Genomic DNA, 26,916 nt, shown 5'->3' with positions numbered 1-26,916 from the left:
TCTAGTTCTGAATTCTCCCTAGGCTAGAAATAATAATTTTTTTTCAATCTGAATTTCTGGTATATATTCTGTCTTTGACATTACTGTTGGCAGACATCCTGATAGAACAGAAAACCATTCATTTTGCCCATTAAGGCAATTTCCGTTTACCCTGTGTGATGAAAACTTTTGTCATCCATACACAAAGACTATGCCTCATATTTTTGTTCCTGAATTGTATAGAATAAATTACTCCTTATACAGGGAAATGGGGGGCTGGAGTATGTGGAAATGATTTGTTTTCCAGAAAGATCTCATGCTACACCTAAGTTATCAGGCTTTTCTGTGCCAATGCTGGGTAGCTCACAAATACGGCCGTCGCTTAGGTGCCTGAGATAATAGTCTCTTTTTCCCTTCCTTTTAAGTGCAAGAGTATGGCTGTCATTTTGTTCCTTTGCTTTAGAATTGTTTTCTTCTTGCAGACTAACATCCAGTCAAAAGGACTTCCTGTTTGCAGATAGATCTTCTTGGCTACTGTCAAGGAGCTCTTCAAGCACGTATTAGTGACAAAAATTATCCATCAGTACTCATTATTAGTTGCTCCACAATGGCTTTTAAAGAATAACTAGCTTTCTTTTTATTTTTAAGGATACATAAACAAGTATTGTTGATAAGAACAGTTAACGTCTCACCACAGTTAGTATCCCTTAACGAAAGAAAATAAGTGTACTTTGGCTGCTGTTCTTTTGCTTTATTTTAATCTGTAGCATCTGAAAAGACTGGTTTCAAAAAAGTAATGTAAATCAAGTGGTGACATAAGCCCAGTGGTATGGCCCTGAGAACTGTAGACTGAATGTATGGGCTTTGGCAAGTCACTGTTCCTCTCCCTCAGGACACGTCTGCACTGGAGATTGCAGTGTAGCTTAGAGGATTCCAACCTGACACTCAATTAGACTGTCCAGAAACAAGGAAAACTGGCCTATGAAAAACTCTTTCAGGACTGCTGTAGCTGGAGAGCTTCCAGGTCTCTGTCAAACAAGCTGGGCTCGTTTAAAACTTGTTTTGCTTTCTATAAATTGTATCTCAGGCTTCAGTAAGGATCTATCTGGTTCTGATTTTCCCTCTTTAATCTAGGGAAAATGTTACGTGTGCCTTAGGAAAGCTTTATCAGTTGTGAATAACAAATGTTAGGTGCAGCTACCATTTTTTGCAGAATGTCTTTAACTTTTTAAGGGCTGCACTAGCATCAGCGACTGGGCAAGAAAGCATGCTGACATAAAAAAGCATCATGTCTTGTATCCATTCTCCTAAAACAGATGTTGAAACTGCATCAAAACAGCAATGACTTGCTTTTGGTACTACTCAACTAAATTCCTGAGAATGATGAATGAAGAAAAAATGTTTTTAATTGTTTTGATCTAATATGTGGGGTTTAATTAGGTATCCAGTTATGTTAGCCTGTGGCTTTAGCACTGCCTCTTAATTCAAAGGAAAAATGTGGGCATGTCATTCTCTCACAGACATCTCTGTGAATGGTCGTTAAGTCTGAAATGCCTGTCAGAAATATTCATTAGTTTAATTTGTGACCTCCTTTATTTTATTCCTGAAAATTTGTTAATAATCTACAAAATGTGAGTAAGCTTCTCTTAAAAAAAGGAAAACCAAGCAAACTTGAAATAAATGAATCTCTCAGCTTTTGAGGTTCAGAATAGTTTACATATAGAAACATTATGGAATCATAAAGACATGCATTTGGTGAGCTTTGGTCACTGTGCACGTGTGCCACCCATCAAGGTGGTGAGCAGTTCCTCCAGTGAAAAGGTGCAATTTCCTTTGTTTAAGTCTTTTTTTTTTTTAAGAAGAAAACAAGCATTCAGAGTAAAGACAGCCAAACTGACTCACTTTCCCCCAGGCCTTGACCCATCCAGGCTCTTGGAAGCCTTGCATCAGCTGGTTACTGCTCCTCGCTGTTCCTCTTTCTCAGAACTGCCTCCAAGGGTGGTCAAGTGCTTCATCATCTCTCCTGCCTCCTCTCTTTACAAAGTAGGTGTTACAACTTGCATATAATTTCAATTTGTAAGGACTTAAATTGTAGAAGAAGTGAAGCAAAATGTCCCAGTGTTCAGCACCCTACTCCCTTCCTGATCCCGTTTTGTGTCCTTTTAGGCCCTAGTATGGTCACTTGCATGTTGGCCATTGCGTAAGCATTATCCTCTTGAAGTAATGTGAATAACGGAAAATCAAGACCTGAGACTGTACAATCCTAGTGCAAGGACTGTGTTTTCCTACTGTGCAGTTCATGTTTCATTCTGAGTCATACTTAAACAGGTTCAGCAGCTGTGCATTTTGAATCGTTCTAAAGGCATATTATTTTCATGTAAAGGCAGATGTAAAAACAGTCTGAAATACATCCAGGTTGGAAAATATCAGCTGTGTTAATATTAGCTAGAATGAAATTTTTCCATTTGAACCTCTGTGTATTTTAAGAACATCATGGACAGTTCATCTGAACTGGCTTCTCCAGTTTTGATTCCTATTGTTTTGATTGAAAGGAATTAATTCCTTCCAAACTGAAAAGATACTTTGAAAGAGCAACTTGTGAATTTTTGGACGTGGTCATCATTATATAGCTACTCTGGCTTTTATAGCTGGCATAGATGTCTCAGATAACCTGCAGCTATAACCAAGCTTCCATCTACCATTTTTATTTTACTAGTACTTGGTTCTGGGAAGCGTAGGCATATCCGTATTACCAACTGTCAATGAGAGCCAGGCACACAAGCACGCACTGCAGAAGTTATTAGTGCATCATATGTTCAAATTTAGCTTTCTTCTGTGAATTCATCTGTCTCCTACTGCTAAGTTTTCTGTATTGTATATTTTATAATAAGGCAGATCATGTATTAAAGATCCTTATTGATCAGCCATGATTCGAAGAAGCGTTATTCAGACTTGGCCTAGAGTTAAGCATAAGTCAAATCAAGGACAGGGCTGGCAAGTATTCAAGCTCAGGCACCACAATGCTGAAATCTGCATTTATTCTAATCTGTTCAGATACGATTTCTGCAATGCAGCCAGTGGCTAAGGCTGACCTTAAATCCAAAGAATCCTTGACTGTTGGTCTGTTTCCAAAGCCTTAATCCCTTTTTGTCTTGAGTTTCTTTTGTTCCTCCTTATGTCTCCACAGAATTCAATGATATTTCTGCTGCTGTTTTATTTTTCCTGAAGCAGTCCTTCACATTACATATGGATTATTGGTATTTTTGCACTTTCTTTTTTGAAGTATTAATTTCACTTAGGCCTATTTCTGCAGTGCTCTGTTTCAGCTGATATGCAAGCATACTTTGCATCAGAGCTGCTCTGTCAGCCAGAGGCAGTATCCCAGTGTGATGCAAGACACTCCTCCAAAGCGTCTGAGCTGAACACACAGCGTCCACATTTCTCCCTGTAGTTAAAAAATGGAAACTGAGCACCAGAATCTTCCTAGCACCATCATACCACACCCCCACAGTTTAGTGAGTGTGACGGTTTAATAAGTGTTACAAATACGACAATTGGAACACAAAGGGGAAATTAAGAAACAAGCTGTGCTGCCCAAAGCACCCACCTGTGATCTTTGTAGGTAACCTCACAAGGCTTTATTTTATTTTAATTGGTAGACTCTCTAATAGGTAGAATTCTACCTGCTATGCAAGCAAAACATCTTATTCCATGCTACTCATTGCCTTCATAACCTCTTTGTGTCAATCCACGTGTCCCATGTGCACGCTGAAGAAAACAGCTACCTTCTCCAGGCTGACTGCATCGAGGAGGAGGTTACTGTCAGCAGAACAAGGGAGCTCCTGACCTGCTTTTCAGTGCTGGCCCTGTAGCTTCTGGGTTCAGCAATTAGAGATGAAAAGTTCTTGTGAGTCCCTGGAGCTTGCACTCTGCATGTGGGTAGCATTAGCACAATCTGATTACATATAGAAACATAAAAGACATTGGGATCTCTAGAAATATAGTAGTTCAAAAATCAAGAAGCTCTACAAAGCACATATGGGAGAATTTTTCTGGGGACTATGTAAATTTATTTTGGGGACAAGAAGATGCACACGCTACCAGTTACATGCTCTTCGAGATAAAACCAAAACAAAATAACCCCCTAAACAAGTCCTTTTAAGATTTATTTTTTAATATTACCATGACAGTGGGTTTTTCTCTCTGACTTATTAGTTGGAAACAGCTGAGTCATTTCTTGCTGAAAAGCTCTCCAAATTTTTCAGCCAATGGCATGGAAAACTTTGAGCAAAAGTTTATTAGAAGCTGAGGGCAAGTTGTTTTAATGAGGAGTGGCAGGTAACTGTACAGAATGGCATTATGTCGGCTGACAGGATAATACACATATACAAAAATGCAACCTTAATGTTCGATCATCCAAGTGAACACAACATCAAAGACTTCTATGCTGTTAAAGGAATGTGAAATATTTAAGACAATATAATAATTTTTCACTAGTAGTAATTTTATTCCTGTGGGTAAGCAAAGCTGGCATGTTAGATTTGCATCTGTTGTGGAAATCTGACCTTTCTTGTAAATCTGATAAGATAACAGGTCTTTGATTTTGTCTGGAATGTAGAGTTTATGTCTGCTTAGCACTGTGGCTGGAAGCTTTTCTGTTTGTAGCAGGCAACTGTTTTGCCATAAATTGAGGTTCCCTATCACATTCCTAGTAAGTTTCTGTATTACAAAGGTTGTGTAAATTGAATTACACCAACACTACCTACGGATTCAGGGCTGTCTTATTTGCATAACAAATGGTCTTACAAACAGTGTGCATACTGTACACTCACCAATTAGGCTTTCTTTTCAGTCCTCTTGGTCACTCATAGAAAGAGGGAAGGTTTTTTTCTTTGGTGGTGATGTTGCAAAGAAAAGCTGCTAATGAAGGAATGATGAATGGTCTGATTGTGTTGCTGTTTGTATAGTTTCACCTTCATTTGCATCAGTACCAGGCACAGATCCCAAGACTCATTTTTCAGTTTTCAGTGCTCCTCTTCTTTGGCCCCTGCCTCCACTGGAACCAACCAAACAAGCACATTTATCTTTGCCTACTAGAGTGCAGAATAGGGATATTTCCCTTCTTGCATCATTGGGGCCTAGACGTGGTGGAATGTGTACCTCGCCCCCAGCACATCTCCTTTCTTCAGTTGCAGGTTGATTTGGAAATCTGACACGAGCTGGGGGTACACAAAGTGTACCGGGAGCCATCACTAGTTTCCCTCAGGAACACTTAATGCATCAGCTCTTAATGTGTATCCATTTCCTGCTCCAAGGAATGGATTTCTTATTTATTATCCTTTTCTAGCAGTTCCCACACTGTTTGCCACCGTAAAAATAAATCCACCACCCCCAAAACCAGAGACAGCACACAAAGAGACCGCCAAATTGCTTACATAGCAAACCACTAAATGATCCAAAATAAGTCTGTGAGTCCGTTCTGCAGAGCAAACAGTGGGGCAATCCCTCTCTGCCCATAGCAGTAAATGAATGTGTATACACAACGAACACTTTACAAGTGACTCTTCAGTTCTGGAGTTCTTTGGCTCTTCCTATTTTTCCTGTCATTTTGAAAACATATCAACTGCCAAAAAATAATGATTTTCTTTTTAAAAAAGGAAAAAAAAAAGGGAATGAAAGAATGTGACCCTTTGTTTTCTATATCTGTTCAGGGAACAAGATTCATTTGATTGAATGCCAGGGAGAGGATAAAGCAATCTTCCATTAGGCTTGTTTGCATCTTTTTCCAGGATGACAGTTTAAGTCTGCTGGCTACAGATGGCCTTTGACAACTGACAACACTTGCTGTTATGCCAGTGTATGACTTCATCTGTGTGACACTGCATGTGACTGCAGCTTTCTTCCTCTTTTGCTTGCAGAAACTGTTTTCCATTCCAGTAGCACCAGAATAACAGAGGTTTCCCTTGCATAAAAGAACAAGAAGCCTAAAGCTGCACTGCTGCTTAGGCAAGAAGACAGTGGAAGCTGGAAAAAAACAGTATTGTTGGAATCTGTTCGTTTGGGGTTTTAACCTACAAGTCTGAGGTTAACTTGGTCAAATTTGGTAAAGCATCTTTACAGCCTCTATACTTTTTCAAACCAACAGTTTCCAATTCTTTTAAGGTCCACCTGGCCATTTAAGAGTGTCTGTAATATCTATCCCTCACGCACTAGAGTGCTTCCCAAGCAAAGAAACACCAGGCTTTGCAGAGCTGTCTTGTTCTGGTGCAAAGCCTGCGGGCCTGTGCTGGAATTTGCAGAAGCAGTTTTTGCCTCCTCTGAGTCTTGGCAACCTCAGGGAATGCTGCAACTTGAATGAATGAAGTCATGCATCATCTAGCAGTGACTGAAGTAGGTTGAGCTCATTCCCATTCTGCCTTTTCCTTCAGAAGCAGGAAAAAAAATAAGGTTTATATTCTAGATTTTTCTTTTTACCACCTTTGAACAGGGCTGACAGATTGCTCCACACTTCTAGCTATTATCTTTTCTTAATTTATATTATAACTGTTTCACCTAAACATGGTCCTAGGGCCTGTCCAGAGACAGCTAACTTAATATTGGCATTTAAAAAAAAGGGAGTAAAAACCACTTTTCTCTTTTCCTCAACATTTTTTTCTGTTTATTGTTCTAGACAAATAGAGAGCTGAGATACCCGTACAGTGGTATGGCTCATAGGCAGTGCATATGCATACTGTCAGAGTAGTCCATCCTAGGCCTGGACTGGGGATGAATTTTAGCAGATATTGGGCCTCGTAACAGAAGATGATAGCCAAAATGTTAAATTCTGTACAGGAACAAAACTCTAGTCCTAACAGAACATATCGGTGGGGTTATCTGTCAGCACCTGAACTGCAACTTGCTCTGGCAGACATGGAAATACTTTGATTGCAAGACATGCAGTTTGTGACATGTATAGCGCAGAAGGGACCATGAGTCTTTCCTTTCCCAGGAAGTGTTCTTTGTTGTGTCTTGGAAGAGGCAATCTAGTTGGTTGTGGCAGAAGGAAATACTGGCTTGCAGGGGTGAATCAGCATGCCCAGCTGGAGCAAGGCTTGATCAGTAGAGAAAAATACTAGAGTCATATTTTTCATTCTTTTTTATTTTTAATGGAACTACAGGAAGCCTCCTCTGAACTGCCTGGTACAGGCATTTCAAAGTCTTCGTATTAGTCATTCAGTTTTAGCAAATTTATGTGTTTTTCTACATCATATTTTGAGGATGATCCTGTCTTGACCTTGGAGTCACACTTCTGTGAAATTACCACTGTCATGAGTCTGTGGACCATGCTAGAGAATAGGAAAATGAATCTGTGCTTATCTGAAAAGTTGTTTCCTTTGACTGATAATGTCCTTGAGTCTGGCCTGCGGTCAAAAAAAGTGAACAGCCTGGGAGAGGAGTGAAAAATAACATCCCAAGGTTTGTGTTTGGTGTTACTAAGGAGAACCTGGCTTCTGCAGAGCATGAGGAAATCCCACAACAATGTCAGAAAACAGTTTAATAAATAAGATTGAACTAATCTGGATAAGTAAATTGCCTCAATTAGAGGGAAGTTTTGAAAACAAAGCAGTCTGAGAAGTTGTTTCTGGCTTCATACCGTAAGCAGGCTGAATTAGTCTTTGTCTGAGGAATGAGTCACAGCATAGGTTTGTGACTCTCTTTACAAGATAGCTTCTTCAAGCATTGCTAGTAAAATGTTCTGTCCCCCACATCCTGCTAAGAAAGCATGGGACAGATGCTACAGGTTTAAAACTTTGACACTTATCCCGTTTGGTCATATGGTAATTTAAGAGATCACAAAATAGAGGAATGACACTGACAAAAAGTATTTCTATCCCTGTTTCTTTAGTCATGTGGCAGACATGTTAGGTGAACAATCAGGGTGACATCCAGTGTGCTGGGAGTGCTGAGTTATAAATCCTGCACTGTTCTGAAATCCATCACCTCCTCTATCAGGCAGAGTGATCCCTTCAAGCTGGCAGGCATGTGGCCAGCTAAATGTCATGTCTGTTGTGATGCTCAAACCACCCTCCTCACAGATGTAGCTACCAAAATGTTAATATTATTTCTATGGAGTCTCCTCATACAAGAGAAGAGTCTCCTCTTCCACAAGATCTTGGATCAAAAAATTGGTTGTTTCTTGTGCTTTTGATCCTTGTGACTGTCTGCCGCCTTGTTTTGAGACTTAGGAAGAACATGTGAATTTTCCCCTTGTTTAGCCTGATCTTTCTCTATCTAGTGACTGTGAAGTTGAGCCCTTGGAAAGGACAGAGAAGAATAGCAGCTGCTTGGCTGTGAGAAATCACTTTGGCTGGCAGTTTGTGAAAGAACACAGTCTGTTGAGTGGTAGTGATATAAATATTCAGGACTGGATTGACAGTATGCAGGACATATGCCTGCTGGGAATAGTGAAACTGAGACATGACTTCTTTCCTTCTTTTGTACTCCTTTTGTGAAGGCATGAAGGGTGTCCAGCAACAAGTTTCTTTCCTTCCCCAAGATAAGCTGTGAGAGAACAAATCGAACCGAATGGTGAGGAGTTTTTGTTGGTATTGTTTTCCGCTTGGTTTCAACTTCTGCGAACAAAGCTAGAGCTGGTAAGTGAATACGGTTTAGATAGCTTGCTGGACCCTTCCAAAAACGCCGAGTCTCAAGGCTGCTCTTGCTTCTCTAGGATGAACAGAGGCTGCATGAATGACAGAGAGCGCTTTGGTGCTGGCTACGTTGAGACCTTTTTCTTGTAGTTCACTTCATTGCCTGTCAGTTTGAGGCTGGATGGAAAAGATAATTTCAGTGGCGGTGAAGAAGCAGCTCTCAGGGACAGTTAGTAGGCTGCATTTAAAGGCTAATTAATATGGTGACATTAGTACTGAGGAATGTTATTTCTAGTCAAATGTGGCCAAAGAGACCAATGGTTCTACTCCAAGATATAATCATTTAAAAAAAGGTTTAGATGGATTTATAGTATGCTTATTCCTAGAACTTTACAACTAATCATTAGAGGCCTTTTTAACCTATCCACACTTGGGTCAGATGAAAACTGTATGATTACTCAGAAGCACTCATAGTATCCAAGCAGGGTGAATATTAGAGTTAAGCTAAAAAGCAGCAAGTCTGCTTATCCATAGACCTAAAATTGCATCAGATTTGAGATTTTCCCAGTAATACAGACTAGGATCTAGATCTGTTTGTGTGTTTTGTGTGATTGCATGTGAAGCAGAACCATCTTGTCTGTGCGCTTATATTTATGCCCTTTATTTCCCCTTTTCTTTTTGGGCATTTTTGTGTATGCAGCAGGAATGCACCTGAGATGAGCTCTGAAAATTGTTGGGTGATCTGCAGGCAAAAAAGCATAGTAGGGGAAAGGCATGAAAGGAAAACTACCAGATTGTGAAAGGAAACCAAGACTGACTTTTTGCTTTGTTCTTCTTGACACATACTGTTTCTACTTCACATTCTTATGTTGCTGAGAAATCCTGTCATCTGCAAACAAAACCAGCTCATGTGATATAGAGCTAAGTGTGTGCAGAATGTAAAGAGGGAGCTATCTGTAGTCAGCCTACAGGAGCTTGCCACGTTCTTTCCATGCGCACAAAAAGCTACTTACTTTTTGGCACCAGCTTTACCACCCTGAGAGGCAGCCTTTCTGCAGTGAATATATTTTATGTCAGGAAGTTTTTCTGAAGACTTGACTCCCGTATCCTTAAGTAATAAATAAGAAGATAGCATTATGTAATGTATGATCCAAAGCATCAGTCAATATTGCATTTAAATTACAGCACATTGGATGACTGTTATGTTGTACAGTCTTACCCAGAAGCACCTGACTCAGGGCTACTGACTGTCTCTCCATACCCTTGAAAAAAACTAGTAGGTTTAGTACTAAATGTAGTAAATTCCTGCAGAATTTCTCTAGTTAATAAATGTTTTGCTGAGAATAGAATTTGATCCCATAGTTCTCTTTAACATTCTGTTTTCTGTCCACTTTTTATGACCTACCATCTGTTTATTAACTCTCAGGATGAAAAAAAAGATACTTAGTTGTGGGTTCCTTTCTGAGCTGTTCACCAGTATTTGCCCAGTAAGCGCATAGTCTGTCCATGAATTTTCAGAAATGTAGCCCTGACTAGGAAATGCTAAGATTGCTGGATTATAGCTGAAATAAATATTTGGTCCCAGTGAAAACAGAACATTTTCTCAGCAAAAAGCTGTTTAAGTCAAGACAACCTGAAAGAAATGGACTGGCTGTATTTGTGTTGCTGCAGTGACACAGTGCAAGACTCAAACCAAGAGGGCACAGCTGGCTCAAGATCTCTAATCGAAGATATTCATGGTAATGAAGCATTGTCAGCAGTAAGCTGGTGGTAGGCAGATGGCAGTGCTCAGACTGCTGCGAGGGGTCTCCTCACATTCAAATTTCCCATTATATCTGCAGGGGTCTTCTGTCCTTAATAGGGGATTCGTAGCTGGGCTTAATGGGCTCTGACTAATGACTAAAAAGGAAAAAAAGATGAAGAATTAGCTCCTTTGTGATTTTCCTTTCTTTCTTTCACCCATCCTTGACAGGCTGTAAATGGATTTTCAGTAGCTGTCACATTTCACCGGGAAAATCAGCATGTTGTGTTTTTAGATGATTAGTCATTATCTATGGGTTTTTTTCTCAGTTCTTGCACTGTAACCGTGCAAGATCAAGAGGTAACACGGAGACCTGTCAGTTACCAAGTGAGAATTCCTACTGAGGTGTCTACAAGAAAAACTTTCCCCAGTGCTGTTCATCCCCAAGGCAGTGAGAAGATACGGCTAGCCTCATTTCCTGTGACCTACCAGGCTCTGGACACTTAGTTTCTGCAATCATCATGACTACCTGGCTCCTCTTTAAAAAGCTGCATCTATGCACACTCAAACATGCTGTGTAAACATCATGGAGAAAGAAAAGACTGCAAAGCCTCGCATTTTCTACATTGTTTTAGACCACCTTCTCCATTTTTAGAAGGCTTCAGATTTTCAAATCATGATGTAGAATCTGTACAACGTACAGCTTTTTTCTTCATAAGGTTAAGAAATGTGAAATTTTAGTTTTTCTTTCAGGCTTACCAAATAATTCCAACTTCAAGGAAAACACTGTGGAGTAGGTTCCCTGGTATCCTATGTTTGCACTCTGTTTGCAGAGAGCTTGGCATACGCAATGTCACAGTGTTTGTAGGATTTGTCAGTATTTCACTTTTGAAGTCTTGAGAAAAGAATGAGGGAGATTCATGAACTGAGAAAACTGCTGTCTATATACAAAAAAAAAAGAGAAACATTTATAATTCAAGTAGAAAATAATGCTGTCCATACTGATAATATGTCCTTACTTCAGTGAGGCTGTAAGTATAGGCAAGGTTTTGTTCAAAGCTGAAGGACCTGATAAGATTGGGGCCAATTTTCAAAGTATATGGAGTCCCCAGGCAGATGCAGACATCAGCTTTCTCCAAAAATATAGTATAGTTATGCCTCTACCCTCTAGTGAAAGCGAGACCACAGAGATTATTTAACTGGGGATTCCCGCTGGGTTGTCTCTCGGAAGGAATTGCCTCAGTGCTGGTTTTAAAAACATGCTTTGGCAGGTGAAAATGTGTGAAGGACAATAGAGGATGGAAAAGAGAAACCTACTTTCAAAGAAGAGTAAATGAGACAGTTTAAGCTACAGATTTGGGCTTAGTACATCTGAAATATTTGAGAGAATTTTACACAGCATTTTTCTTAGAGCTGAGTGCTATCCTGGGATGTGTGATTTTTTCCAACAAAAAACGTTAAATTTTTTAATAGTCTATGATACACTTGTTGTCAGTTTGAAGCCCAATCCAAAGAAATATATTTTGTTTTGCAAGGTGATTAACCCTGTAAGCGAGGGAGAGTTTCCCCTGACTAAAACTTGAAGTGGTGCAACACTGATCAGCTACTTGGGCTCTCACGGATGTGTGAAGTTTTAAGAAGGAGCTATTATAGAAAGCTTATCTGTGGTTTGCCAGTGTTGCAAAGGCATTGCATGGGTTAGTTGAGAAAGAAAAGTCATTTCAACGCTCTGCAGAGCGTGACTTAGTATTTTCAGAGCTGAAAGAATCTTCTTATGACTTCTTCCTTGGCTTCTGCTTGTATATCCTTCTTGGAATGATTCAGATGGTAGTTCTTATGGTTGGAAGACTTCAGCGGTCTAAGAACATGAATGTTGGCAGCCTACAGACAATGAATGACATGTAAATTTTATGTAGTATGGAGTGATCTTACCAAATCATGAAGACACAAGTACTTATAGATTGTACAATGGCTTAAATTGCCTATAAAACCCCCAAAATCTGTGAATATCTTGTTTGGAAATGGCCCCCCTGAGCACTTGGTTTCAGTAGGTAGGTCACACTTGACAGAAAGCATCAAACAGCTCTAAGCTGTCGTTCTTCCCTGCCTTCTTTCCCTTTTCCACCAAGCTGTATCTATATGCATAGAACAGTATGACTTTTCATTATCATCTCTCTTGGCACTGAATAAGATAAATCCACTGATTAAACAATAAATTGACTTGGTTTAACTAGGTAACATATGGAGATAAATTTTATGTTTACAAAGGAAGGTAAGTAGTAGGTAGAAAATGAATTCTGCTGTTTACTACTTTAGAAGTAAACCAGAAAGAACAGTAAAGCATGTTGTAGTATAGAATAGTGCCTTGTATTTGTCTGTAAAAGCGTATGAAGTCAAGGTATGAAGATTTAATGTCTGTTGAACTCAGTGGAAGGATTCTCTAAGGACTTGGAGTAGTCTGGAATCTAAGGCTAGGGAGAAAATGTGATGTCATCTCAAAACTGTGTGTCATCTTCAGTATCCAGAAAGGAATTTTATCACTATTTCCCAAAATAAACAAATTAAGTTTTTGTTTGAAAGCCATAAAAATATTAGAAGGTGGTTGAAGGAAACAAGCACAGAAAGATGGAAATAGCTATAGAGGAAAAGAGGAAGATAATGTGGGCCAAAGGGAATGAAGGCAGAATCTTGACGTGAGGTCAGAAGTTGTTTTTAGGAAGTTTTCGTTCTGAGGATTTGAATGTGTGATTTAAAAAAAGAATTTGACTCCTTCTGTGTAAAGGAAAGAAAAGAAACAACAAGAAGGCAGAAGTATTTAGTAAGTCATTGCTAGGGATTGGTTATTGTTCCTTCTCCAGAGGAGGTTATTCGGATGTTTTGTTTTATTGTGGGAAGTTGCAAGGTATACTTTGAACTTAGCATTGAAGTAGCAAAGAACATTTGAGCTATCAGAGGAGGCTACTTCCTCAGAAAATGTAATGACTCAGAAGTGACAGCATCAGAAATTACTCCCAGTAAGGATCAGAGATACTGAGCATCATTGTGTGACTGGGCTAAATCGGTTCCCTGATGCCATTTGCAGAGATCTTCTGGCGAAAACTCAAAGTGGAGAAGGCTCTGCAGGGGCTGTCAAAGGGCAGAATGGTTTCTGAGGTAATATATGCTGTAACTGACTGAAAGATTACAACGCATTCTACTTCGGGGGTATTTCTTTTTAAAGCTGTTGTGTGATGTCTACCCAATAATAGCAGAGAAATGAAGAGACTGTTCCAGGATTATTCTTCTGGACTTCGCTCTGCTTGCATTTATAGTTAGTAATTCTGCTTCTCCATACGAAACAAGCGTATTAACATGGATAAAGCATAAGAATATACAAAAATCCAGAGGCAGTTACATTCAGTTGGCCTAAATGACACAGGTTAATTGACCTAATTGAAGTTTACTGGTTATTGTAGCTGAGGATCTGGCCAACATAACTACAGCATGGAGCACAGTTGTAACATGCCTTCAATTAACAGAAAATTAGAAACACTTGCAGTTGCTAGTGTATCTGGTAAATAACTGACATACACTCGGTAATTCATTTATATCCGAACTCCATCTGTAAGAAGCAATGGCAGATTTTCTGAAGCAGATATGTAGAATGACTACAATAGCTTTTGTTCAGCCATGAAATGACACATTTGAACATGGAGGGCACCCAGCGCTTTGATAACATGAACTGATGAAATGGTAAAGTGCTCTAAGTACCCTACTAATTGGTCATTATGGAAGTAAATTACTTTGTTTGAAAACTGCTTGATGGACAACTTAAGATTTCATTTGCCTGGGAGGTTATTGAGATGTTCGTTCTATTGTACAGTGACTTACTGTCGATTGAGACTCTTTCAGTCAGGTTTGTCGCAAAATGTCTTCCTCTTTTTCAGTGAGTGTAAATGATCTATACTGCCAGTAGGGAGTCCAGACACGTTTTGCTTTCTCTTTTTATTCTATTTTAGCCTACAGGAAATCTAAGGAGGGGCTCTTTATCAGGGAGTGTAATGATAGGGGGAGGGGGAACAGTATTAACCTGAAAGAGAGGAGATTTAGATTAGGTAGTAGGAAGAAATGTTTTCCTGTGAGGGTGGTGAGGCACTGGCACAAGTTGCCCAGAGAAGTCATGGATGCCCCTGGAGGTGTTGAAGGCCAGGTTGGATGAGGCTTTGAGCAACTTGATCCAGTGGGAGGTGTCCCTGCCCATGGCAGTGCAGGTGGAACTGGGTGATCATTAAGGTTCCTTCCAAGGCAAACCATTCCGTGATTCTATGATTCTGTCACAATTTTGTCTTGGGGCAGGTTCAGTACATAAACGACATTCACAGGCTAAACAAAAGAGACAATGATCAGTGCCAAAAGATAAAGATGCAAGTTCATCAAAGAGAAATATGTCTTTTTATGTATTTTCACTGATTATTTCTATGGCTGGACATTCCACATTTCTTTTTTCTGTCTAGAGACAAATACTGTGCATCTTACACTTCAGATCATTGCTGTCCAGGCTAAAAGTGTGAAAGGAAAAGATACTGAACGGTTAATTTTATTTGGTCAGAATTTACTGAAATAATTGTCTGCTTAATTCAGTGCTTCGTATTTTTTTATGCTTGAAGAACAGTTTGAATTGAAGGATTATATCATGTAGTATGCTTGACTGCTGGGAATCAAGTCCCTGTTAAAGTTTTTTACTCATCCATCTTCTGTTCCTCTTTAAAATAACAAATATTAGATAAGATCCCATTTGGAAAAGTCTGAAGTTGTGATATCTTTCAATTATACTTAAATATTCTTGGCTTTCTGAGATCATACCAGGGCTAAGTCTGCAGTCTAATTGTACAAAAATAATGGGAGTGGGCATTTCAGCAGGTTCTCAGGGTTAATTCCTGAAATTCAGGTCCTCTCTTTGGCACTAATTCTTTATGCACCTCAGCATTGCTGTGAAGCAACACAGGCTTATTTCCATGAGTAAAATTCACCAGTACAGGTGAGACCTGTTGATTATTTTTGGCTTCTGTGTGAGTATGAAGCAATGTAAATCAAACTAGTAAATGTAAGTAGTTCTCATCCCTGTTGCAATCTTGTTGCTTAAATACACAAACAGTAAAATACATTTTAGGGGAAGCTAGAAACTTAGTAATAACATTTACTGAAATATTTACCAGGGCAAAGGTCCAGTCTTGATATCTTTGTAATGATATAAATTACTACAGCCTAATGCAAGTATCTGCCAGATGTGTGAGGCCTGGAAAGAAATTGTTATGCATTTATGAAGTCAGAGGAAATATATTTGGTACAAGCTGTTTCATAAAAATTTAATACATATCCCTGCCTGGTTTATCCTGTGTGTATTAAAGACAGTTCCAGTGGTTTTGCACAGAATGCTATCATCTTTTTGACTGAAGCCTGCAACATTCATACACATGTATTATTTTATATATGTGAATACTTAAATCTGAATATTTTTATTGAACTCATGCATGCAAATATTTTCGGTGTGAATTCTTCAGAGAAGTGATTTTGATGCCTAATTTTTGGCTTCATTTTAACAGTTATGATAATTTAAATACCTATCAGAAATACATTTATAAAAACTTCAGTGGCAAATATTCTTTCTAAAACGTGTTCTGAGAAAGGACATATTACTTTACTAACCACTAAGAAGAAATTTACAGGAGTGTAAAAACATTAGATTTGTGTACGTTGGGAGACAAAATTTAAATATCCATCAGATAGGCTTGTCTATGTAGTGATGTTACATATATTTTGGAGAAGGGAGTTTTTTTTTTAACTGATTACATTTGAAAAGACATTTACTGTAAAGGTTATGAGCCAAATAAACCTGGTTCAGTGTTGATTTCAGTTGGATTGCATATGGTAAATCAGGTTTGGACCACTTGGCTATCAACGTGTTAATCTTTTTTTAGAAAATATCAGATTTAAGTCTAGTTGTGATTAAGCGAATTTCTACTGAGCTTACAGTCGTGCCAACTAATTTCAGACCATGTCAGCCGTTCACCCAATTTCATGCGTAATAGGATACTTAAAGGAGTAGATTTTGATCTTTCTATGAATGCATAGGAATGCTCAAATATATTCTGCCATTGACCCAAAGTCTTGGGCCAAATACTCCATGTTAATAAATATATCTGGATGAAATTATAAAGTTAGATTAGTACTTGACACTACTGAATAACTTTCACCAATATAGTACTATTTGTTTGGTTGCCTAGGATTTCCTGCTACAACATCTCTCTTGCTGAAATCTTTCCCAATACAGAAAGAAACTACTGATTCAGGTAAGAACGCTGGTTTTTTTTTCCATGAACCATTGAAGTGTAGGCATTCAGAGACATGCATCAGGTCTTGTAATTTGTATTTTCCAACTGTGCTATACAGTGCAAAGGGCTTCAGAAGAATCCTTCTGTGCCAGGATGGAGTTCACTTTGCATGCCTTACTTTATTAAATGTGAGCAGCATACCAGCACTAGAAGTGCCTGGCTGATAAGCTGATGCACTTTTTATCTACTTGGAGCCTGACTGACATCTTTGAGTACTGTTGTATCTAAACAGCTTGAATATGTGACCTCATTCCTTAAATACCATCACTTGAACAGCTCTTGTTGCTAAAATAAAAGCAGTGTTGCTTCTCTGTTGAGAAAACTCCTACAGACCCTCTGACAAGCACAAACGAAACCACACCTTCTTTTACTATGATAGAAATGATTGCTTATTTGTAGCAATTACAGTGTACCTGTACCAGCAATTACAGTGAAGGTATCGCTTGTGGCTTTTATCACATTCACTTTATGTCAGCCTGTGACTGTCATAGACAGATCTGGCACATGGAATAAGACTAAGAAGCAGACCTCAAGGAAAATGACCCCAGAAAGGTAAAGTGGCTGAATACTTTTGTTTTCTTATACTGACAAGTAGTTTGTTAACTACGCCCTAAACTGAGGCAAAACTAGACAAGAGCCAAATTTTCCAGTAAGATAAAAAGAGGCCAGTATCAGCTTTCTCGTTTTATGCTGTTTTTTAACACTCAGAAATAAGCCTTCTGCAATGCAGGCTTATGTCGTGCTTTGTAAAGTATAACCAGGATTTTAAAAAAACACAAGCTATGTCCTCCATTCAAACCCAACTACTTGTTTCTCTGAGATAATGTTTGTAAGTCTTTTTCCCCAAGAGGTGGTATTTGGAAAAGCTGAACTTTTACTGGGGAGCTGAAGTATGGACTGGTTAAAAAGATTAACATTTTGATCTATAAAAATTATTTTAGTGAGAGGACTGATGTGCAAATCTACTGCAAAGTAAATTAAAAAAAATATTTTAGTGAACATACTTATTGACTACTGTTTAAGCAGTCTTTTTAGTGCTTAAAGTATTATTTAGAAATGCAATTGTGACTACATATTGTTTTGTGACTACTACAATTGTTTTGCAGATGCTTTTATGACTGTGCAGGCAAACTCTGTTTCTTGTTAGGTTATTGGTAGTATTGGGGCTTGAGCCATGAAGGCCAAAGGGGTCTCAGGGCAGAAAGAATATTCAGGTAACTACTGCATTTTTAACATAATCCAGACCTCTCCCCATAAAAGCTGGCTATAAATTGCTTTAAATTGTAGTTCGTTTCCAGAATATAATGTAATTTCCTTGAAATAAAAACTTTTAAAATATAAATCCTGCTCTTAGGTTCAGTTCAGCAAATACATTGCTCCTGAGCACATTTTTGGATATTGGGTAAGGAAGGTTTTGACTATAAAGAGGAACATACGTACACAAGTACTGCAGAATCAAGACCTGTTAGTTCATATACGTGGAAATGAGAGGGCTTACAGTTTTATTCGTGGATGTGAGGGTCAAAAGATTTAGAAATTGATGTTGTCCTTGAATTATGTGTTGCATACAACCATGATTTACTGAAAGTTTTACTAGATTAAAATATGGGTAGATTATGTGAATTGATTTACACTAGAGAGAGATCAAGGGATCATGGTTTTAAGCTGAAAGAGGGCAGACTTAGATTAAATATTAGGAAGATTTTTTTTTCCTGTGAGAAAGGTTGCCTGGAGAAGTCATGGATGCCCCATCCCGGGAGGTTTTCAAGGCCAGTTTGGATGAGCAACCTGATCCAGTGGAAGGTGTCCCTGCCCATGGCAGGTGGATTTGAACTGAATGAGATTTAAGGTCCCTTTCAACCCAACCCATTCTATGATTCTATGATTTTTAATCTTTTCACCCAGCAATATGAATTGCCATCGGGATCAATGCATGCTTGTCACCTATTTCTTAAAGCTCATTATTATTTTAAGAGAAGAATGCAACCAAGACGACAACTTCAATTTGTGCTTTTATTTATGACAACCAGATAAAGCATTTACAGAAAAATAAAGGACTTCAGTATAATTTTGGATGCCAAACCTGCGTTTTGGGGTAAAAAATAGGGCAAAACCCCCACTGAATACAATCTTTGCGTAACTTTGGTGATCATAGTAGGTTGGGCATTTCTGCAGGAGAGAGATAGTGGATACAGATAAGGTGCTAGTTATTGGGCATGTTAGTATAACTGCTAGTAAGACAGAGAGGACTTGGATGAGCCTGTTTGGCACTCAGGAAGGTGAGGGAATTGCTGCTTTGGAGAAAGTGTTCTGGTCGAGATTCCACAAGGCTTTAAAGGTCAAAAGGAAGCACCTTGAGGCCGATATTGAATGTGGCTGGCAACCAGGGTAACTAAGCCACTAAAGGAGCTATGCACTTACTCCTTCTGCTGCCAACAAAACTCCTGCCAACATCTTTTTGTAGTAGATGAAGTCTATTAATTCTGCATGCATGCACATCAGCAGAAAGGGTCTAACATTGCTCTGATTGAAGTGGAACAAAACATAGACATGAAGAAGGACAGTCGCATCTGAAAGAGGGAAGGAAGTGTATTGGCAATATTCCCCAAAAGAAAGGAGAAACATTTCACTCCCATGAGGGCATACTGGTTGTGTGCTGGACCAGAGATTCCAAGGGCTGAGAAAGAGCAGTACGAGAGGTTGTAAAAGAAATACAGAGTTTAAATATTTTCTAGATAACATGGACATTTTCTCTGTTCATAGTGCATTAATTTGCAGACTTCTTAATACTCAGCATGCAGAGGAGTCAGGTGCACTGACAGCGCACAGAAGTGGCAGATGGAATAGTGGTAATGATTTTTAATTACATCTTTGTGATGCTAGGCATATGAATGAAATTTGAACTTCCTGATGATTTTATTACATCCATAAGTGAAAACTTTACAGATTGAAGGAACGAACTGAAAACTGAGGAGATCCATAATGACTGATATAACGAAGTAGTTAAATCCACTGTAGAACACAAACCATTTTTAATTGGAAACATCGGACAGTTTAATCCTTCTATCAAAGGTTGAGAGGAAATCAAATACCCCATTGTATAAAAAGCAGCTGGGACACAGGGAGAATGGAACTTATATCAGTGCTCTGTAAGAGGTCAATGACAATTTTAATTGATGCTATTTCAGTTCTTGTGGTATGGTGGTAACTTAGAATAGAAATAACTGAACTGCTTGTTGTTAGAAGTCTGTGGACTTTATTCAGGAGAATCTTCAACTTAGAGTCAAGTACAAAGATTAGATTAAATCTGCAGATACAAGAAAATGGATGCAGTTAAAGATCATTTTATGGGGACATCCCATTCCATTAGTTTCTGAAAATTACAGGGAGTGGCAACATTCACTGATTTTCAAAGACAAAGTTAAGAGTTGAGATTTAAGCCAGATATCGTGTATGTTGCACAAAAGATAGTATACAGTTCTAAAAGAAATATTATAAACATATGCTTTAAAGATTTCTTTTCTTGTCTTTTTTTTTAGACTTTGCAGAGCCCTTTTATGGCTTGTTCTATGTCAGCCTGAGATCCCAGCATGGTCCTACTAAATCCATCTCTTGATTTCTTTGGTGTCAGTGCTGCATACCATCCCAAATAGGAACTGTATTGCTGAAGTAGTGGGAATATAGGCTCAAGTTTGGACAATAGCAGTGTTCCCAGTTTGGTTTTAGCTTTTTTCCAACAGAGGAAGGTTTCTGGAGGGCATTACAGAAAATAACGGGAAACAGAATGTAGCTAATTTTGAAGGCAGAGTAGTTCTAAAGTTTATCTATGAAGAGACCTTACTGTCATTCTTTTAAAAAAAAGGAAAACTTGTAGCTGTTGGTCTTTGCTGTGGGCTGTAAGATTGTAGTAGGGAATAGGAAAGTATTTTTTTAGCTTGTGCTATATGGGTATGTGAAGTGTGGATGATCATTTGACCTCTGGACTGAATATCAAGAAGGTGGACTTTTGGAGTCAGATGGTCCCATCCACTTCGATGTTTCTGTGATGTAACGGTGAATTTAGTATCAGACTATAGCTTGGACTGTTTTCTGTACAGAGATATCTTCTGATACTGTGCTTTTCACATAGCCTACATTTCGTTTAATTAATTTTGAACCTCTGAAGTCTAGCTGTATCAATCCAGATTCTCAGCTAGCACTAATTCCCAACAACATGTTGTTCCCAAGCAGCCTGAATCTATAGAAGATGAGGCTCCAATCCAATAACACTTTGCATGAGAAGGTTGGATCTGATTTTAGTGACAATTCTCTTAAATGCCTAGTACGAACTCTCTAGATCTAATCTTTACCCAAGTTGGTACAAATTAAGGATAATTTTGCTTTTTCATGAAGCAAATATACACTGGCATGATTTCACACATTTCTGAGGTTATCTTTTGAAAATATTACAGTCTACCAATGTCATAATCATGTAAAGCTGCGACAAAGTGCTGTGGTATTCTTAGAACGAGGTTGTGCTCCTTACGCTGCAGAGCTGTGTAGAAGGAAAGTTCCCTTTGGGGAAACAAGAGGGAGGCGATTTCTGCGGGGCTGCTATGTCCCCAGAAAGTGGTCCACCACTCTGAAACTGATGCAGCAGGGCTTCAGATCTGTTCTTGTGGTACTTCAAACCCTAAAGAGTACTGAGGATTATATAAAAATTGTTAACTTCATGGTAGGACAACACCAACTTCTTTTTAAGTGACGTTTTTCCCCTGCTAGCTGTAGTTCATGTTGCTTTCCCAAACTGTTGTCAGTTCAGCTCACTTGTGTTTCTCAATTCATCACACCAGTCCCTGGGTTTGGAGTCAAACTTACTTCAGTTGAAGAAGTGATGAGTTAAAATATCTGTTTCTCTTGAACAGTTATTTCCAAGTTTGAACACTTTTTGATTTTGTTACCCAGCTCTAGTGTGCTTTCTAGGTTTTAGGCAGAAGCCTTCTAAAATGCTTTAATCACATTAAAGGTTTAATCATAATTATGATTTTGCTTCTTCTTATTATACATTCAAATGTCTTTTCAGCTTTTATTTATGGGTTGATTTTTTTTCTTAATAGTCTTTTGAGGATGATTTCTTAGTCTACAAGAAGTTTAATCCGAGTGGTAATCATAAATGCAGAGACCCAAATTTGTTATTTTTAATTAAATGAATGCATGGTTATTTCAGAATATTGTCTAACGTAGGGTAACACCTTCCTATTTTAATATCTTTATACAATTAGAACAAGCAGAATGGAAGGTCAGGGTGTAAAGTCAGTCCTCATCATACTGAAAACACTGTGACAACTGCCTCTGGATTTATCTTGCACTGGATTTTAGTCCTCTTGCCTTTAGATACCCATAAACAACTGCATTTTACTGTGCGTGCATGTGTACTGTAGTAGCACATGCACATGCCTGATAGAAAAGCTGGGCCTAAGGAATAAGTTTTGAATGAGAAGAGAGAGTAGAGAATAATACAGGTTTAAATGTATATCTAAAATAACAGAACTGAGTCAAACTATAAATATATTCAGTGTGGAAAGGTGACTTGGAATTAGATTTTCCGTTGTTTTCCTGCCTCATCTGTTTTTCTGCTTATAAGGAGGATTTCATGCCCCTCCCTTACTTCTGTCTTCATTTCAAATAAAAGAATGGACTCAAACTACGAATACACTCAATGCAGCAAGGGAACCTGAAATTACATTTTACACTGATTCTCTGCCTCATCTATTTTTGTGCTAGAAATGGGGATTTCTTGCCCTTTCCTCCTTGTCTTCATCTTCTTCTTTTTTTTTTTTTTTTTTTTTTTAACAGCTTCTGTATATTGGGCTCATGATTCATTTCACTGTTTTTCTCTTAACCTGTCTGGTTAGGAGAACCATGTCTGGCCACAGGCTACCCTTTCAAAAATGTAGGGATACAGATTCCATTTTGTTCTATTTTCTTTCTTCTCCAGCTGCTGCTGACTGCTTGTCCTCCCTTCCATACTGCAGAGCACCAGGAGCTTGCTCAGCTATCCTTCACAGTTTCTGTGCACAATTTCTCACCTTTCTCATTGCCCTTTCAATCTCTTCCCCACACAACCATTGCTGACGAGCCCCCAGACTCCTAGCTTCAGTATTTTATTGCTCTTCCTAAGAAAATTACTTCATTCAGAAGCAAAGACAGAATGTCAGCCGTTCTTCATGCTTGGTGTATTAGATGCCATTATTTTTGGAAGAGTACCACACAGCTTATGGCAGTGTCGGAGTTTCTCTGTAGCAGCACTGAGAATACAAATACCCAACAGTCTTGCAGTTGTCTTTTTGGGTTCCTTATGCAAGTATTGCCAAACCACAAATCCACCTATCTTGTCAAATCCCATGTGATGTTGCCCCGGGTGATACGGATACAAACATTGCATACACATAGCCCACACATCTATGTGTTGCCAATACTCAGAAAGGATGTTAAAACAAATCAGTCATGCTAACGTGAAGCCTAGCATGAAGCAGAATCAATGGAAATTAAATAGCTCTTTATATTGTGCCACTCCTTCTGGATCATTCCATAATGATCCTTCTGAACTTGTGCAGTGTGGGTCCCATCACCTGGTTCAGCGGTGATTCCAGCTGATGTTCAGCCTGTCTACAGAGCTGTGAGAAATCTAGTTGAAAAGGTTAAAAAAAAAGACCATCCTGCCAGGTCATATTTACAATCTTTATGTATAGTACAGGGGCTATGATCAGGATGGTGGGGTTGTAGTGTAAAGAGGAGATTATATGGTCTCTGCCTGAGAAGCTTACAGCTGAATACAACTGACGGAATTGTTTGCAATTAATTATAATATCATATATACTTCCAGTACCTGAAGAGCCTACAAGAAAGCTGGGGAGGGACTATTCACAAAGGCTTGCAGTGATAGGACGAGGGGCAGATTTAGATTAGACGTAAGGAGGAATTTCTTCACCATGAGAGTACTGAGGCACTGGCACAGGTTGCCCAGGGAAGTTGTGGCTGCCCCATCCCTGGAGGTGTTCAAGGCCAGGTTGGATGGGGCCTTAGGCAGCCTGATCTAGTGGAATGCCCCTGCCCATTGCAGGGGGTTGGAACTGGATGATCTTTAAGGTCCCTCCCAACCCAAAGTAGTCTATGATTCTATATAGTGCCTGTTTATGCTGTCTGTTATATTCTGGTGTGCCTATGTATCTACATTTTGTGTTATGGGATGCTTTTCTTAGCTTTCTGGAGATAAGTTTATTACCTTTTTCTTTTTTTTCCTCAATGCATGTATATATTTCCCTGCTTGCTTCTAGATCTGTCTTTCAAATCCAAGCAAATCCAAAACATCTTCAAGAGAAGCCAACTAACCAAGAATGGTAGGTAGCAAACTGACTGCTCTTTTTCCACTGACCTCTGCTTTGTTGTTTTATCATTTTTCCAAAACACCCCCACACAACATGTTTTCTTCATCCACCTGTTGTATTGTGGCTTGTGAACCGTGTGTAGGAGGAGTTGACTTCTTACCATGCCAGTTTGTTGCATAACGCAGCGAGCCTTGGTACTTGACTGGGAAGCCTAAGCACTCCATAAGGTAAACAGGAATCTAATTAAAGCCAGGCAGCCGATCAGGTCAGAGACAGTATATTTTGCTTTTTTTTTGTTCACATTTTGCATATGCATTTATAAATATATAATACATTTGTCACGTACAACTATAAATGCATAAATACTTAGGCTGAAGGAATATCCATAATCTGAACTGAAATTTCCAAGCAGAGAAGGCAAAATCTCTGAAGTAATTTTTAAAAAATATAAATTGGTGGGAACACAATAAAAATTTCAGCTGCCATAAAATGATCTAAAATTGAACCAATGTATCATATACCATGTATTTTTATGGGAGCACCTGATTTTATTGTAAAGTTGTTCGAATAGCACTTGCTATTTCTGAAAAGTATGGGATATGATATCCTGTACTAAATTTAGGAATAATATGTTTTATCTTTCTTTGGCTGCAGTTTGATGGATGCTATATGAAGAAGTAGGAATTACTACTGTTCTAGTCTGAGGGAACTAAAATTAATAGTTTTAGATTGTGCCAGTTGCCAGTGCTTATCTTTCTATTCTGTTCTATTCTATGGGTCAACAGCTGGAGGTCTAGTCCATTTTAGCATCCCTTTTTGTCTGCTCCCAGCTGTCTTTCCTCTTATCCCACAGTGGGATACATAAATTACTTTTACAAGCTCAGCATCCTGGGGCAGAAATAGAAATGGATTTTGGGGAAAAAAAGAACCTTCCTAAGATGAAGGCAGGGAGGCTGAGTCTACAGAGGCAGTAACCTAGTGGAAAAGCCAGGAGAGAAGTTTTGAAGTATTATATTTAGTTAATATAAAACACATGTACATCTTTGTGTCTTACAACTTTTCTTTTCATTATATTCTTGAAGAAAAATAAAGGTTACTTTGCTTCAAAGGAACAGTTCAGCACAACTATTAAACATCTGTATGAACCTCAAGCTGTAAGAAGGGCTACACCAGATCAGATGAAGAGCAACATGATGACAGTGAAAATAGGGTGAGGGGATTTGTCTAAAAGTGGACTGAATTTGAAGATTCCTCTGAGACAGGAGTAGAAGGTAAGCGTTGCACTTGCATAAGTGCTGATAAGAGAGCACATGAGTGATTTGAGATATATTTTACCATCACATCAGTTACATGAGCAGGCCAAAATAAGAAGAAACTGCCTGCATATGGTCTGTGATCACATAACTATTGAGCAATATAGAGAAATTCCAAGATTTAACTAAGAGGAACTAGAAGGCTGTCTCCTCACCATCGCAAGAATTTATTTAAATGGCTCTCAATAGGCCCTTTGTTTTAAGTTCATTCTTTTTTTTACCAGGATACTTACAAAACAGCTTTATACTGTAAGAAATACAATGTGCTAGAATAATAAATAAAACTGACATGAATTCAGTGGCAGACTATAAGCATGCACAAATTTGTATGCCTTATTAACTTGTTCTTCCTCTAGATTGTAGTCTAGGTGAAAGAAATTAATACTCATGTAGTGTCAACAAGCTTCTCATCAACACTCAGTGAGGTTGGCTTTACAGCAAACTACAGAGTTGAAGCATTATATGATTTTATTCTTTTAGCAGCAGTCATTTCAAACTGATTTGCCAGGTAATGTTTTTGAGAAAAAAAAACAAAACAACTTTTAAGGAAGTCCTTATGAAAAATCAGAGTGAACCGGATTAGTTAAAAATAAAAATTACAAGCAAAGAGATATGGAGAATGAAACAAATTTCTGAGGGAAGACACCGCCTACCATCTTAGTTCATCTATATTAGCCATCTCAGTTAATCTGTATTAGCCATCCTAGTTAATCTATATTAGCTTCAGGAAGGTTGTAATGTGCTCCATCAGAAAGATCTGTTCAGCATTACCGTAGCGCAATGCAAAATTGACAAGACCTCTGAATCAATTTAGTTGGATAGACTGCTATTTCTAAATTCTGATATATTTCCTAAAGCTTTAAGTGGATATTATTTGGATGAGAAACAAGCAGCATATAGCTGGCTATCTCTGAAACCAAACTATTTTTCTTCTTAATTTACCCAGGCATTTCTGCCCAGGATATGGTCAAGTTATAGTTATTTCTGGGCTCATACATTAAACTTTGCACTATTTAACAACCTGATTGTGTCTGTTGATATAAAGCCAGTTAATCTTAGTTAATAGCCCATGCTGAAGTAGTTGTTGGACCAGATGCAAAATAGTATTCAAATAGTCAGTTTTCACTGAAATATGTTGGGTTTTCACAAGTTACAATGAGAAGAGTATGAACTATATTTGCCCTGAAAAAAATGCATTTGAAAACAGCTTATAATAAGTGATACCTGCCAAACATCGTACCTAGAAAGTCTGAAGAACCTTGATTTTCTTTGGAGAATAAAGTAGCCCTATGTAAATTCATTTTCATACACTCTTTTTTTTCTCAAGTTCCTTTCCTTTTTTTTCTGCTCCTTTTCACAAGATATATCAGAGAGAATTCAGCCTACAGGATTTATCTCCCTGTTTCTTTTCTGCCCGTGCCAAAACTGTGGCTGCATCCAGGTAGTCCTCACCACAGTCCCACTGGCATGACTCACCTAAAACACATCCCTATCTACAAGATTCAGAAACTAGTC

At 38.5% G+C, this 26,916-nt stretch overlaps 1 protein-coding gene across 1 annotated transcript in view; it reads left to right on the top strand.

Moving 5' to 3' along the window:
• Positions 1-24,100, top strand: part of CLHC1 (clathrin heavy chain linker domain containing 1) — a 52,069-nt gene extending 27,969 nt beyond the window's left edge. The window contains 2 exon segments of the mRNA XM_054062342.1: positions 16,614-16,679; positions 24,038-24,100. The gene's annotated coding sequence lies outside the window, so the exon portion shown is untranslated.
• The last annotated feature ends 2,816 nt before the right edge of the window (positions 24,101-26,916 follow it).

This window comes from Cuculus canorus, chromosome 3 (genome assembly GCF_017976375.1).
Source record: "Cuculus canorus isolate bCucCan1 chromosome 3, bCucCan1.pri, whole genome shotgun sequence".
Taxonomy (NCBI): Eukaryota; Metazoa; Chordata; class Aves; order Cuculiformes; family Cuculidae; genus Cuculus; species Cuculus canorus.
Note: the sequence above shows the minus strand (reverse complement) of the source record. Positions and strands in the feature narration are given on the sequence as shown.